Below are 14,634 nucleotides of genomic sequence, written 5' to 3'. Positions count from 1 at the left end.
CAAGCCACCAGAGTTGGATCCAGATTTCAGGCAGCCCAATGTTGCAAGGTTTGGGTGAAGCCCATTGCAAAGAGAGGACCATTTTGCACAATTCCAATCAGGGCTCAGGTTTCCAGAGGCGGGAAGTGTTCAGATCTTGGATTTTGATCCATGGGATGTGGTGTATAAACCCCACACTGGCTAAACATGGGTTAACAGGAGCCTGAACCCAGTTAGCACCTGTGGAGGGGTGTGAGGCATAATTGGCATTTGGCAATCAAACCCAGCTCAGGAGGAGTTGGGGCTTCAAAAAGGAAGGAGCGCAGGGAAGTGGGGGAGGTCTAGGTGGGATATTAGGAAACACTATTTCACTAGGAGGGTGATGAAGCACTGGAATGGGTTACCTAGAGTGTTGGTGGAATCTCAATACTTAGAGGTTTTTAAGGCCCGGCTTGACAAAGCCCTAGCTGGGATGATTTAGTTGGTGTTGGTGCAGGGGACTGGACTCGTTGACCTCCTGAGGTCTCTTCCAACCCAAATATTTTATGATTCTATGAAAGGCCAAGTGAGAATTAGCTGGGAGTTTCCTCTCTTGGTCTAAAGGCTGAAAGAGGCCTGAAGCTGGGAGTCACAGCTAGCGGGGCCTGAGCCAGGAGGAACCCTTTGCTCTGAAATAAGAACAAGACCGAACTTGGCAGGTATTAGGCTGAGCTCCAACATGAAGGCCTGAGGAAGGAGTGGTGCATGGGGAGGGGAAGACCTGGAAAAGAAGCCTGGGAAGGCCACTGGAGGGAGGGGAAACCCTGGGCAGTTAAAAGGCAATGGCTGCAGAAAACGGTGATGGCTGCGGCCCCAAACTGTGCCTGCTGAGTCACAAGAAGAGGAGGACCACCACAGGACCGTCATGACCATTACCAGGAGCGCTAGAGGAGTCTGCTCTGCCACACCCAGCCACAAGGTCATGCGCCAGTGCTGAGTCAACCCCTCTACAGTCCATTATTATGTATTTGTCCCGCAGTGACACCCAGCAGCCCTGGCCCTGGCCCAAGACTCCCCACGGTGCAAGGTGTTGTACAAACAGCGAACAATCTAAGTGTTTGGTCCAAGCCCAAATCTGTGGCTGCCGTACAATGCAATGCTGGAACCTCTAAAAGGCAAGTGATATCAAAGCAGATTCACAGCAGGCTTAAGAAGGAGGCTCAGATATAGCCAGCTTCCTCTCTTTTAAGGGTACTGCTTAAAATCAATCTGCCCCCCTGCCAGTGAAAAGAACTCACTTCTGGTCTCTCTCAGAGGTTTTTTGGGAATCGGTAAGTTATGGGTTCACAGACAATGGACCTGGAGCCCTTTAAGAGCACAGGGCATGCTGCAGTGCTCAGCAAAAAGCTTGTTAGATGAGAACCAGTCTCCATGTTTATTATTACCAACTGATCAGCAGGGGCTGGGGAACGTACCATGTGTGCTTCTGAATAAAGCCGTGTTGCCAAGCCGTTCTTCTCCTTGCTGTGCTCAGTAATTGGATGTCTTTCCATTTGCAGGGTACAACTACAAGGATAGTTAAGCACAGGAATACATTACCGAGGGAGGTTGTGGAATCCCCATCATTGGAGGTTTTTAAGAACAGGGGACAAACACCTGCCAGGGATGGTCTAGGTTTACTTCGTCCTCCCTCAGGGCGAGGTGGTAAAGGGGGTGGACTAGAGGATTTCTCGAGGTCCCTTCCAGCCCGGCATTTCTATGATTCAATGACTGCAGAAATCAAGTTTGTTTCACATGCCTATGTTAGTGGCTTGCAAACATGCCTCAAAAGGAGCTGCTGGAGGGGCACCCAAACACCAACGTCTCGTTGGAGACGTTCTGGGTTGCAAAGGGCTGCACCTGATATTTTTGGTCTGACACCACAAATAAGCACCCACCGCCTCATTACTTGCATCGGCACAGACTAAAAATGGCTTATTGCTTGCGTTCACCATCCGTAGAGATCTGCAGGGCGTCACAGCTTCTGACTTTAGGCTGAGAAGAGGGATACTCCAGGGCTCCATTTGGCCTGATTTTTTGGAAAACTGGATTCCGAAGGGTTAACCTCCATGATAGGGGGTGTGTGGCTGCTCAGAGGTAGATTCCAGATTATTGCCCATGTCTCCCTTTGTAAGCAATACTGTGCATTCCGCTTTGTTATAATGCCCTCTATCTAATTACCTGTTCCCAAACACAGTGCTATAACTGAGAAATGCTCCCGGGAAAGAATTGGATCCATCCATATGGAAAGATGTTCCAGGTCCTCAAAGTATTATACCTGGAAAGAAGTATCTGTACTAGTGAAGCAAAACCCATAAAAAAACACACTTTCTTCTCGGTTTTTATTGTTTTTAAATTCTCATTTTAATTTTATTTTTTTTTGTCACAGTCTTAAAATCAATCAAAGTAAACAGAGCTGCAACAGACTGGAGCAATGCCCCAGAGTCTGTACACATGGGAGGTTTATTTTACATAAAAATCAGTGCAGATTGTTTTCCGAAAGGAACACAAAAAAAGCGGAGAGGAAGAGGGAGAACTTTAAACACAAAATACAGATGGGGGGGGAGGGGGAGGAAAAGAATAGAATTGGCCAATCAAGCAACAATATAATCCTGTTAGAGAGACACAACTTGGGTGAGGTACTATCTGTTATCAAACCTACTTCTGTTGGTGAAAGAGACAAACTTTTGAGCTTCAGACCTGAAGAAGAGCTGTGTGTAAGCTCAAAAGCTTGTCTCTCTCACCAAAAGAAGTTGGTCCGATAACAGAGAGCACCTCGCCCAACTTGTCTCTCTCATACCCTGGGACTTACAGCAACACTGCAAGTGGAATCGTATCACATTTGTAAATAGTTCATTGAGTGGCTGTAGCAAAAGGTTGTAGCATCTTCAAAGCCCCTGGATATAATGCACTCTTAAGATGGGACTTTCCAAGACAATTAAGGGAGTAAGTGGTGGAATTTTCCTCAGTGCCTAAGGCCCAGACCCTTTATGGTATTTAGATGCCTAACTTCCATTGAAATCAATGAGAGTTAGGTACCTTTTGAGGATCTGGGCCTCAATGACTTGACTTTCAATAGGATTTGTGCTCCTAAATCTCTTAGAGAGTCTGAAAAATCCCTCCTTCGTTTCCCATTAGCCTCCTTTGAAAATCCCACCCTTCTCTCTGAGCCAGGACTTGCTATTTGAGTTGGGGGCAGAACCACGAGGTTCTTTAGGCACAAGGTATCGTAATCATGAGGGACTGATTTTCATTCACCGTCTCAGTTCTCACGCATGTGAGTCTAGGGCAGCAGATGAGCACGGAGGGAGATGGGAAATACATCGGGGAAGGAAGTCAGCAGAATTTTAATTACAATAGCAGGAATAAAGATGAGAGGGGGAAAGTGGTATCTGATTCCTTCAAGTATTGGATATACAAAAATACACTTGTCTGTTAACAGTCGAGTGAAAAAGGGAAAAAGCTTCTTTATAATACAGAACACTCTAAAAATGGAAGTTATTCCCAGGAAAGGGAGATCGGGTGGTACTTTTATTAGAGATGGATCTGAACAAAATCCCAATATCCAAGTTTTCGTGCACTGTGAAGAAGTTCCAATGGGATCTAAGCTTTGTAGCTGGTTTCTGCTTCTATAATGTGCTGAGCCTAAGTCCTGGAACCGAAACCCAGTTATATCCCCCACAAACTTAGTTCAGATCAGAATTTTCTCCATGTGGCGTATGATGAGTGGGACTGGAGATAGAGGGTCCAATTCCAGGAAGGACGCTATTTGGTGGTTCAAACAGGTGGCCAGACTACGACTGGACAAACACTGGCCTTTATGCATGTAACATTGGCCTTGTGGTATGCTCAATAAAGATCTTACCTACAATTCTGCCTGCCTAATGCATCCCTCACAGCTAATGAAACACTATGTGCCTCAGGTCCGTCTCTAACCTCAGTTTAGGTGGCAGTACTAGGGGAATGTTTGCAGGCAGGGGTCTGTGTCCATTCACACCGGTTCCCCCACCCCCCCCACCCCCCCACACACACTCAGAATGCTAATAATTTTCTATTTCTGGATGCACCACTCTTAAAACAATCTGGTGCAAGATTCCACAGCTGATATAAAGTGGCATGGCTGCATGGAAGTCAGCAGGTCACCAGATGAGAATCCAGCCCATTGCTTTTAGAGCAGCTGCTACATCGTAACTAAAAGAATCGGTCTCTTTATTTACCAGGTGGAACCAGATCATGAGTTTGGAACCCATAAGAGGGGCTGCCCAAAATTTGCAGTGCCCAGAGCTGTGATGGCAATTCGTCATGATCACAATCTGCCTCTGCTTTTGTAACAAATAAATAAAACTCACATGGCCCTGAGCACCATCCGCATGTGACGTATGAACAGAAATGGCTCATTGGAGGAGTTCAGCAGCAGTAAGAACCACTGGCCAGTCAGCATTTGTACTGGCTTTCCTGTGATACGGCAGGAGCAGCTGCAGGTTCCATTTGAGGATCCTGGTTCAGTAAAATACTTAAGCAGGTGCTTAAGCACATCCCTGTCCAGCAAAGCACCTGAGAGCGAATTGCTGAATGGGGTGGACTGCTGAAATGGGACCAAACTTAGCCCTTGGGCCATGCCCAAATAGATCTGCATGTAGGTGTCTCGACTGCTTGCAATATACTCTTAGCCCAGCCCTGGCTTTGCCCACTGCACTCATTCTCCCTCCGCTTCTCTAACCATGACAGTGATGACAGAAATGGTCTATGACACCTTCGCTCTCTCTTCCCTTCTCTAACCAGCTTGGGAGAGATCCATGTGCCCCCTGCCCAGAGATTATCCCACTTCTCCTCGGGCTCTGGCGCTTATTTATAGTCTCATTTTATTGCTTTCAAAGAGTCCTATTGCCGTCTCCAACAGCTCTTCTCTCTTCACCCCCCTGCAGTTCCCCCACCCCATTTGTGTCATAATCATCCTCGTCCCTGTGTTCTGTTCCTCCAGCAGCCTTTTGTTTCACTGCGGTTTCCTGTGGTTCAGTTACAACCATCTCCCAGTCCTCTGGAGAGCCCGTCAGTGTTTACTGGGAGGGGGAATGGGACCATCACTTATTTCCCAGCTTGCAAATTGAAATTCAATGTCAGTTTAGCAGGGGAGGAGGGGCATGTGGGCGGAAAGCTAAACTAAATCACTTAGGGGTTTAGCGCCTACCTGGACCGGCAGTGTCCAACTTACTACTGAGAGAGTTAAAAAAAAAAAATAGATAATCCTCCACCAACGTTGCTAGGAATAGGAGCCTGCAAGAATCGGGGGGCCCAGTCTGCTGGCAGAGGAAGGAGAAAAGTTGGCATCTTGTTTACTGCCTGTGTGGTATTTGTGTTTGTTCATTCCCACTAGACAGAGACATTTGGAGAGGCCAAAATAGGGATGTATCTGTACTCCACTGGGTTTAAGAGGGACTTTTTTGGAGGGACGTGAGTGTTTAGGAGTGTGTATATCGGGGGGGGGGGGTGAGAAATATTTCCCTGAAAAAAGAATACAGGGAGCGATTCTCTGAAATGAAAGGATAGACAGCACAGAGTAGGAGATTCAGGAAAACTGTTTGGAACCATTCCTAGAGAACTGGTTTAAGGACAGGCGGTTCTCTAAGGGCCCACAAGCACGGCTGTGTGAGGACATCCCAGATTCTGGGTTTTGTTATGAGCCCTGAACTTGAGTCAGGTTTGTTGAAGTTAAGATATTCTGAGCAAGCCCAGGGCTGGGTTTCAGACGAGATCAAGGCAGAGTATCAAGCCAGCCTGGGGGACAAATTTCAGACAAACCCAGGTCTGACTTATTACTAAACTCAGTAAAAACCCACTAGATACAAAACCACAATAGAGCCTCGTCTACACTAGTCTTTTAAAAATCTCCCATTGTTGCTCTCGCATTGGTGGTGCCAGCACTAGTGTACACATGGCTCATATGGCCCCTGGTGTTTTCACTTCCATGCCAGTTACACTTCTACTGAACAGGGGTGGTATAAACCCCGCTGTGCCTCAGTTTCCCCTCTCACCCCTTGTCTGTTCACACCATGGATTCTTTGGAGCAGGAACTATCTCTGTCTGAGCAGCACCAGGCACAATCTGGGTTGGGGCCTCTAGGCCCTCCCGTCCTATACATCAGTAATCCCTAGATCTGCACAGCAGTTCTCAACACTCTTTATCAAAGCAAGTCAGGTTTACAGTGATCTTTTTGCACAGGGTGGGGGAGGGGAATGGCGGCGCAGCAATGACATGACTAGCCCAAGGTCACGCAGCACCAGAGCCAGGAATTGAACTAAGGTTGCAGACTCCTAGTCCAGTCCGCTAGCTACTAAACAAATTGCCTTAGACAGTACCAACAAGATGCATGCAACAGTCCCAGCTTTTAAGTCTGCCTTGCTCACTTAATGCCTTTCCCCATGACCCAACAAACTCGCTGGTGGAATGGAGGCTAGGAAATAAGATTTCGAAGTGAGCTGCAACAGAACAGAGCTTGAGAGTCACTGCTGTGCCATAACACTCTTCCCAGCAGTGCTGCACAGGAAAGCACCGTGGTCTGGTGATTTTCATTGCTGAGGAGCACCGTGGTCTCTGGTGGTTTGTTTTTTTAACCTTTGAGCAGAGAATGAGACTAACTGGGGAATGGGTGGTTTGGTGACCAGTAGCTGCCTCACTGCAAAGGGGAACTGTGAGACAGAGTAGCTCTGCAGAGAGCGAGGGGAGATGTAGACAGATGAACAGCCAGACGGCCTATTCCTTGTCATGACAAATTTGGATAGAACCCTATTCCATTGGAATAGGAGGTTCCCGCAAAATTAGATCGATTTTGCTGGAATTTTGTTTTGGGGGCGAAAAAACAGGGTGGGAAAAAGTTCTGACAATATCAAAACATCCTGATTTGACATGTTCGGAATGAAAAATTTCAATATTTCAGTCTGAAACAACTTTTTCTTTATATATAATATAATGCAACTCCGCCAGTGCCAGACCCAAGCCAGAATCGAAAAGGAGGAGGGTCCCAAACCGAGATCAAAAAGGAGGAGGGTTGGTCGATGTGGCGGCTTCCCATCACTGTAAAAAAACCCCAAGTTCTAGCTACAGAAACTACTCACATAAACCACATAAACCAAAAATCACAGCCTGAGGAGGATGGAAAGTGACGAGAAGAAAGTGATCAGGAACAGTCAGCATGGATTCACCAAGGGAAAGTCATGCCTGACTAATCTAATTGCCTTCTATGATGAGATAACGGGCTCTGTGGATGAGGGGAAAGCAGTGGACGTGTTGTTCCTTGACTTTAGCAAAGCTTTTGACACGGTCTCCCACAGTATTCTTGTCAGCAAGTTAAAGAAGTATGGGCTGGATGGATGCACTACAAGATGGGTAGAAAGTTGGCTAGATTGTCGGGCTCAACAGGTAGTGATCAATGGCTCCATGTCTAGTTGGCAGCCGGTATCTAGCAGAGTGCCCCAAGGGTTGGTCCTGGGGCCGGTTTTGTTCAATATCTTCATTAATGATCTGGAGAATGGTGTGGATTGCACCCTCAGCAAGTTTGCAGATGACACTAAACTGGGAGGAGTGGTAGATATGCTGGAGGGTAGGGATAGGATACAGAGGGACCTAGACAAATTGGAGGATTGGGCCAAAAGAAATCTGATGAGGTTCAACAAGGACAAGTGCAGAGTCCTGCACTTAGGACGGAAGAATCCAATGCACCGCTACAGACTACGGACCGAATGGCTAGGCAGCCATTCTGCAGAGAAGGACCTAGGGGTGACAGTGGACGAGAAGCTGGATATGAGTCAACAGTGTGCCCTTGTTGCCAAGAAGGCCAATGGCATTTTGGGGTGTATAAGTAGGGGCACTGCCAGCAGATCGAGGGACCTGATCGTTCCCCTCTATTCGACATTGGTGAGGCCTCATCTGGAGTACTGTGTCCAGTTTTGGGCCCCACACTACAAGAAGGATGTGGAAAAATTGGAGAGAGTCCAGCGAAGGGTAACAAAAATGATTAGGGGTCTGGAACACATGACTTATGAGGAGAGGCTGAGGGAACTGGGATTGTTTAGTCTACGGAAGAGAAGAATGAGGGGGATTTGATAGCTGCTTTTAACTACCTGAAAGGTGGATCCAAAGAGGATGGATCTAGACTATTCTCAGTGATAGTAGATGACAGGACAAGGAGTAATGGTCTCAAGTTGCAGTGGGGGAGATTTAGGTTGGATATTAGGAAAAACTTTTTCACTAGGAGAGTGGTGAAACACTGGAATGCGTTACCTAGGGAGGTGGTGGAATCCCCTTCCTTAGAAGATTTTAAGGTCAGGCTTGACAAAGCCCTGGCTGGGATGATTTAGTTGGGGATTGGTCCTGCTCTGGGCAGGGGGTTGGACTAGATGACCTTCTGGGGTCCCTTCCAACCCTGATATTCTATGATTCTATGATTCTATGAAAGCATTATGACAGTGGATGATCAAATCCATCGGGAAGTCACCCACTCGATGGTCCAAATTCTGATGGCCAAAAAGAATACATCCATAGCTACCTGGAATGTACGAACTCTGAATAGTGCAGGAAAAGTAGCACAGGTAATCAAATAAATTGATAGATATAAAATTGACAACCTAGGACTTTGTGAAGTTAGATGGAAAGATGAAGGTATGATAACATCTGGAGAAAAAACAATGTTATATTCAGATGGAACTGAACATGAGGGAGGTGTAGAAATCATCAGGAATAGCGCTGCAAAGAAATCACATATGAATTGGCAGCCAATATCAGATAAGCTACTGGCAGCTCGATTCCACTCTCGGCACATTAAGTGCATCAGAGTCCAGGCATATGCTCCAACATCCGATGCACATGAAGAAGAGAAAGAGCGATTCTATGCAGAATTGAACAATGTAATGAAAGAAATACCAAACCACGATCTTGTCCTGGTTACGGGATTGTAATGCCCAGATTGGAAGTGAAAGAAGAGGTTGGGAAACAGTCATCGGTCCACATACAACTGGAACAATGACAGACCGTGGCACAAGACTTCTTGAATTTTGTGCCAAAAACAATCTTAGCATCTGCAATTTTTTCTTCCAACATAAAAACATACACAAAAAGACATGGATTTCACCAGATGGCAGAATTCTTCTGTCGACACCGCTGTGTCTACACTGGGGGTGAGGTTGTTCTAAGTGCAGTGCTCAGGGCGTGACATTTTTCAGGGGCTGCATTTACCCAGTTCCAAACCAATCCTCCAGATGCCTTGTCTCCCTGGAGTGTCAACCAAAGGGCCCCTGCTGTCGCTGCACTGCTGTGCTCGTGGGAGCCACAGGCATCTGCTGTGTTTTGGTAGCACTCCTGTCAAGCGCTCTCCTTCTTGGGCTATGCCATTTCAGCCAGCTCAGGCTTGACACGAAGGGCTCTATGCAAAATGGATCTCGTTTTTTAAATCAAACTTGATAAAAACATTGATTACCCATTTCTTTTTAACCCTTTGACTATACCTATCCATCTTGCTATTTTCAGGGAGAACCCACCCGCAGTGCTGAATGCCCCAGGTACATACAGGTGGAACACAACTGCTGAGCTCCTGAATGTGCCATTCGAGGTGTCCTCCACCTGCCACGCCCAGGAGGCGCAACTGGGGGAACCAGCAATGCCTGCCATATAGAGCGATGATTTCATTGCAGTGTGACTGGGTTTTGGGGCAGGTGCAGTGAGAATCAAGGAGCCAGCAGCAAAAGATTTAAGTAAGAGGCATACAAAAAAAAAAACGTTATTGGCTTCTGGGCATATTCTCCCCTTGATTTGGTCTTAGTGGGTGGGGAGCAAGGATATAAAAGACGTCTTCACGTAGCGTTTTCCATGCTGCTTTATTCATAACCCCTTTTTCTCGGTCTAAATGAAAATTTGCTGGCAATTAGAGCCATGAATATGTGGCTGCCTGGTGCCAGGGGCAATTCCGGACCCATTTCTTTAACTACGTTAATTAATTAAATAAAGCCACCGAGGAATTTTAAAGCTGAGCCTGCTGCTCTGTCTTTTTAGCTCAAGCTAGACACGAGCTCGTCTCAGCTGGCTGAGCGCAGAGCCGACAGATGGGCGGACCGCACTGAGTGAAAAACTAGCTTTGAAGCCCCCAAGCTTGATTTTTTTCCCAATCATCCTGCACCCCATTTAGACCAGTGCAAAGTGGGGGCAAACACTGGTGTTCTGATTCTGTAGCATTATAGCCCACTGGCACAGGGGTGAATCACACATGGTGCAGGCAATGGAGAATTGGGGAACCATGGCCACCGTGTTATTCACTGTATGTTTTGGGTCATGGGAGTCACAAAATGCCATTTGAGCAGGGGAGCTTAAGCCTTATTTCCTCACCCCGCTATTTCATAGGCTCCTTGAGTTGACGGCCAGAAGGGACCATCAGATCGATCATCTAGTTTGACCTCCAGGATATCACATTTCACCCAGTTACACTTGCACTGTGCCCAAAGATTTTAGTTAGACCAAAACATTTCAGTCTGCAGGAAATGAAACTGCACCACAGCCAGAGAACGAGTGGGAGGTGCCCCCAGTATCCCAAGCTCCTGCAATGGGAGGGAATTGATTAGCTGAGATGTCCGGATGATCACAACCATGCTACAGAGGAAGGTGGGGGAAAAAACTCTAAGGTCCCCTATTCTCCCAACATACCCCAACTGATTTCAGTGGCAGGTCAGTGAGAACAGGAGAATGATTCCCTTCCCTGGATGATTGCTGGCTTTGTCTTTTGGGAGTTACAATCCTTCGGTTGCAAACCCATTCACTGCAGCTACGCTCTTTGTAGCCCTTGGTTCCTCAATTTGCCCACGGCATTGATGCGGCCTGAACGGCAGGAGTGGAATTTGACCTCAGGAGCATGGGATACAGTATAACAGAGAAATGAGCATGCAGGCTTGCTCTGAGGGCCATCAGAGCTGCCACTGGCAACCTTGGTCAGACAGTCCCTTAGCTACACAGTGAAAAAAATGGCCTTGCAATTGCTCCAGAACCAGAAAACCTAATACCAATACAAACTTTCCACACTAGTGTGCAGTGCCTTATAAACCAGACAGCAGCTAGTCAGCGCATCATAATATCTAGCTCTTACAGAGCACTTTTCATCCATAGATCTCCAAGTGGTTTACAGAGAAGGTCAGTATCTTTCTCCCCATTTCACAGCTGGGGAAACTGAGGGAGAGAGTGATTTGCCCAAGCTCACCCAGCAGCAGAGCTGGGAGTAGGATGCCGATCTCCTGAGTCTCAGTCCAATGCTCTATCCACTACGCCATGCTGCTTCCCAATATGCGCAGCTGGATTGAAAAGATCTGACTATGGAGCATCAGTGAAACTGACTCGATTTTTTGTTTCTTGATGCACAGAAGGTTTAAAACCAAAAATTGCAACTTGCTGTGAAAGATCAGATGAATCAACGACACACAGGATGTGGGGCCAGGTTCTCTGTTTGCCCTGCCCCTTGTTCAGTCATTTGTATCAGTGCATAATGGGTGTAAAATGCACCTTCTTTGCACTGACGCAAATGACTGCACAAAGTGCAAAGGAATGGAGAATCACACCCTTGGTCTCTTTACCCCACCTCCTCCCTACGCAGACCCCGAGTCCTCACGAACATTCCTCCCACACATTATCTCCCTTCCCCACCACAATTCCTCATGCCGTTTTTAACTCAGAAAGATGTGCTCGGAAAGGAAGGTAACAGCAGTACTAAACTGATTGGCATGTTTTCCGCACACATGCCACTCTCTCTTGTATTTGGCTTTTCTCTGTAATCCCACAAAAGGGATTGACAAATGGGGAAAATTTGGTGAAATTTAAAATAAAAGAGATTACAAGTGAATGGAGGGGGAATTATATCCCATGTTGGGGGCAAGGTCTGTCTCTTTGTTCTGTGTTTGTACAGCATCTAGCGCCATGGGACTTGATCCATGACTGGGACTCTTAGGCGCTACTGTAATAGACCTACCAGCAATAAAAATGTACCACATCTCACACAGTGAGTCCTGATACCTGACTAGAGCTGTGTGGGAATTGGAATTTCTGTTTTGCAGGAAATTCAGTGATCTCTAAATTTGCGTAATTACAAACTAGAACAAAACCAAAGAATTTCAAAATTTTCCAGAAACTGACATTTCTGAAAAAGTTTTGGTTTGGGGCCAATTGAAATGTTTTAGAGCTCCGTGTAAGCGCAAAAGCTTGTCTCTCTCACTAACAGAAGTTGGTCCAATAAAAGATAGGACCTCACCCACCTTGTCTCTCTTGTTTCAGTGTTGGCGTTTTAAAATGAGTTTACATTTTTGTAATATAAATTTCAAAACTAAAATACTGACGTGTTCCATTCTGAAAATGTCATAACAAAATGTTTCGAACTCATCAAAACTCTTGTTTTCCCCCCTCACTTTTTTCCCCCTGAAACAAAATTTTATCAAAATTGACATGTTCTCATGGGAAGATTTGGTTTCCAAAGGAAAAACATTCCATTGGAAAATTTCCAGCCCGCTCTACAAATAATGAATGACAATGTGAACGTGCAGTCTTACCAAATTCTCTGGCAACGCTGCTGGGTGAGGGAAAGGCCAAAGGAGTGGGACAGGCCTGGCCAGCTTTGGGGCCTCTCTTTGTGCCACAGCATGGGATTGTAAAAGCCAAGTGCTGTCTACGCTCATCGACCAGGGAGGGAGAAGGAGAGATGGAGGTGGGATATAGAAGGGGAATGAGCACCTCAAAAATAACCCCTTTGTTGGGACCCTTAAAATCTTAAAGTTAGCTCTGCTTCAAATCAGAAGGTGGAATCCTGGCTTCACTGATGTCAGTGGGGCCAGAATTTCACTCAGAAGCAGCTGCAGTAGGCATTTTGGAGGTGCCCACGGCACGGAAGAGTCATGAAAACCTTGGTGATGTTCATGACCCAGGCACAGAAACAAGGAGTGGGAGATGGCCCACCGTACCTCTTTCCCTCCCACCCCCAACATGAGCTCTGAGCTCACAGGCAGGGGGGACTTTAGGAATTTGATTGGATGGGGAGGATTCCAATTCCTTTGAGTTGCCGCTCATCCCAGTTTTTGTTTGGGTGATTTTTGAATCCCTTCCTCTTGGGATGCTCCAGGGTAAGATCAATGTCACCGTGGCATGAGGAGGAGACCGTGATCTCACAGCATCACATCATGACTCTGTTCTGATGCAGAATCATGATGTCCAGACATAAATGCTGTGGCTAGAGCTGTATGAAACTTGTCTGTTTTGGTTTTCAGGGGCACTAGTGTGATGGTTTCTTTTTTGAACTCACTTCACTGGGTTTGTATCACAGGACTTTTGGGCTGAACCAAACCCACAACTGCCCAATTCAGGCATCAAAACCATGCAAATCCATCCGGAATGGTTCCCTCCACAAACCATAACTCTTCCCGCCCCCGTTTGCTCAGAAGTCCACCCTAGGTTAGCAGGAAGGTTGGTGAAGCTCAACAAAACCTGGTCCCAAGCTGAGAACCTGTTGCAAAATTTTGCACAGCTCCAACAACTACGTGACCTGTGAGTTTTCATTGTAGGACAAACCTGCTTCCAAACCAACAGGTGGTCTCCTGCCCAGGTGCTGCAACTCCTTAGCTCCATAAATACACAGAGTATGTCTACACTGCAGCCACAGGGTGTACCACCATTCTTGTAGATAAACCCAAGCTAGCTTCAAGGTAGCAGACCTACTGTACAAATCTGCCTGGAACCCTGGGTAATTACTCCCATAGAGTGAAACTTGCACCAAGCCCCACCTCCAATGGACAAATCCACCCCTGTCTTAGGTGACTATTCAAGACACCTGACAAGTCTCTAGGACTGTTTTGTTTTCCCTATAGTCAGATAACCACCCCTGTTAACCAAACAGTTTTTGTCATTACCTTGGCAGGTTGCACAAGACAGATTTTTAAGGAGCAAGTTTCTACATAACTGTGGGTTTCTTGGGTGTGTTCAGTGACCCCCATATGCGCCTTAGACTTTGGGCATCTTGCTAGAACTGTATAACCCAATCAGTGTTTTTACATACATACATTTTGATATTATTCAAGTGCCTAGAATCTCAACCCCACTCATGACACATGTCCATGCTAATCCAGTGTAATTAGAACCTCTAGATTTTAAAACAGCTTTTCTATTTTGAGAACTGGGTTATTTTTAATGCTTAACATTATATCTGAAAACTATTTGAAGATTTTTTTTCTTGTTTCCTTCTGGATCAAAGAGAGATGACATAGAAGGGCACTGTCAGAATGGCTTACATGTCAGGGTTTTTTTTTTAAATCTCTCCTTTTTTTTTTAAGGGATTAAATTTGATTCCACAGACTGTAAAAATGCACCCATTGAGTGGTCAAAATGTTAAAAAAACAAATCAAGAAAAGAATACTTCTTGTAAATTCTGTAAAAGCCAAATCTCCCCATTTCTATCATGACAGCATGTCTGTGTGGCTTTGTGATAAGAACTGAAGTGAGCCAGAGATTTTTCTGACGTTTGAAGGATAGGTTTTGAAAAGAGATATGAATATCTTAAAAGGACATTGTGAGGTGAAATTGGGCCCCAAATTTAAGCTTTGCAAACAACCAGCTGTTAAAGAAGCTTAG

Source organism: Lepidochelys olivacea (genome assembly GCF_965140295.1).
Source record: "Lepidochelys olivacea isolate rLepOli2 genome assembly, chromosome: 24".
Lineage (NCBI taxonomy): Eukaryota > Metazoa > Chordata > Testudines > Cheloniidae > Lepidochelys > Lepidochelys olivacea.
This window is presented reverse-complemented; position numbering follows the sequence as displayed.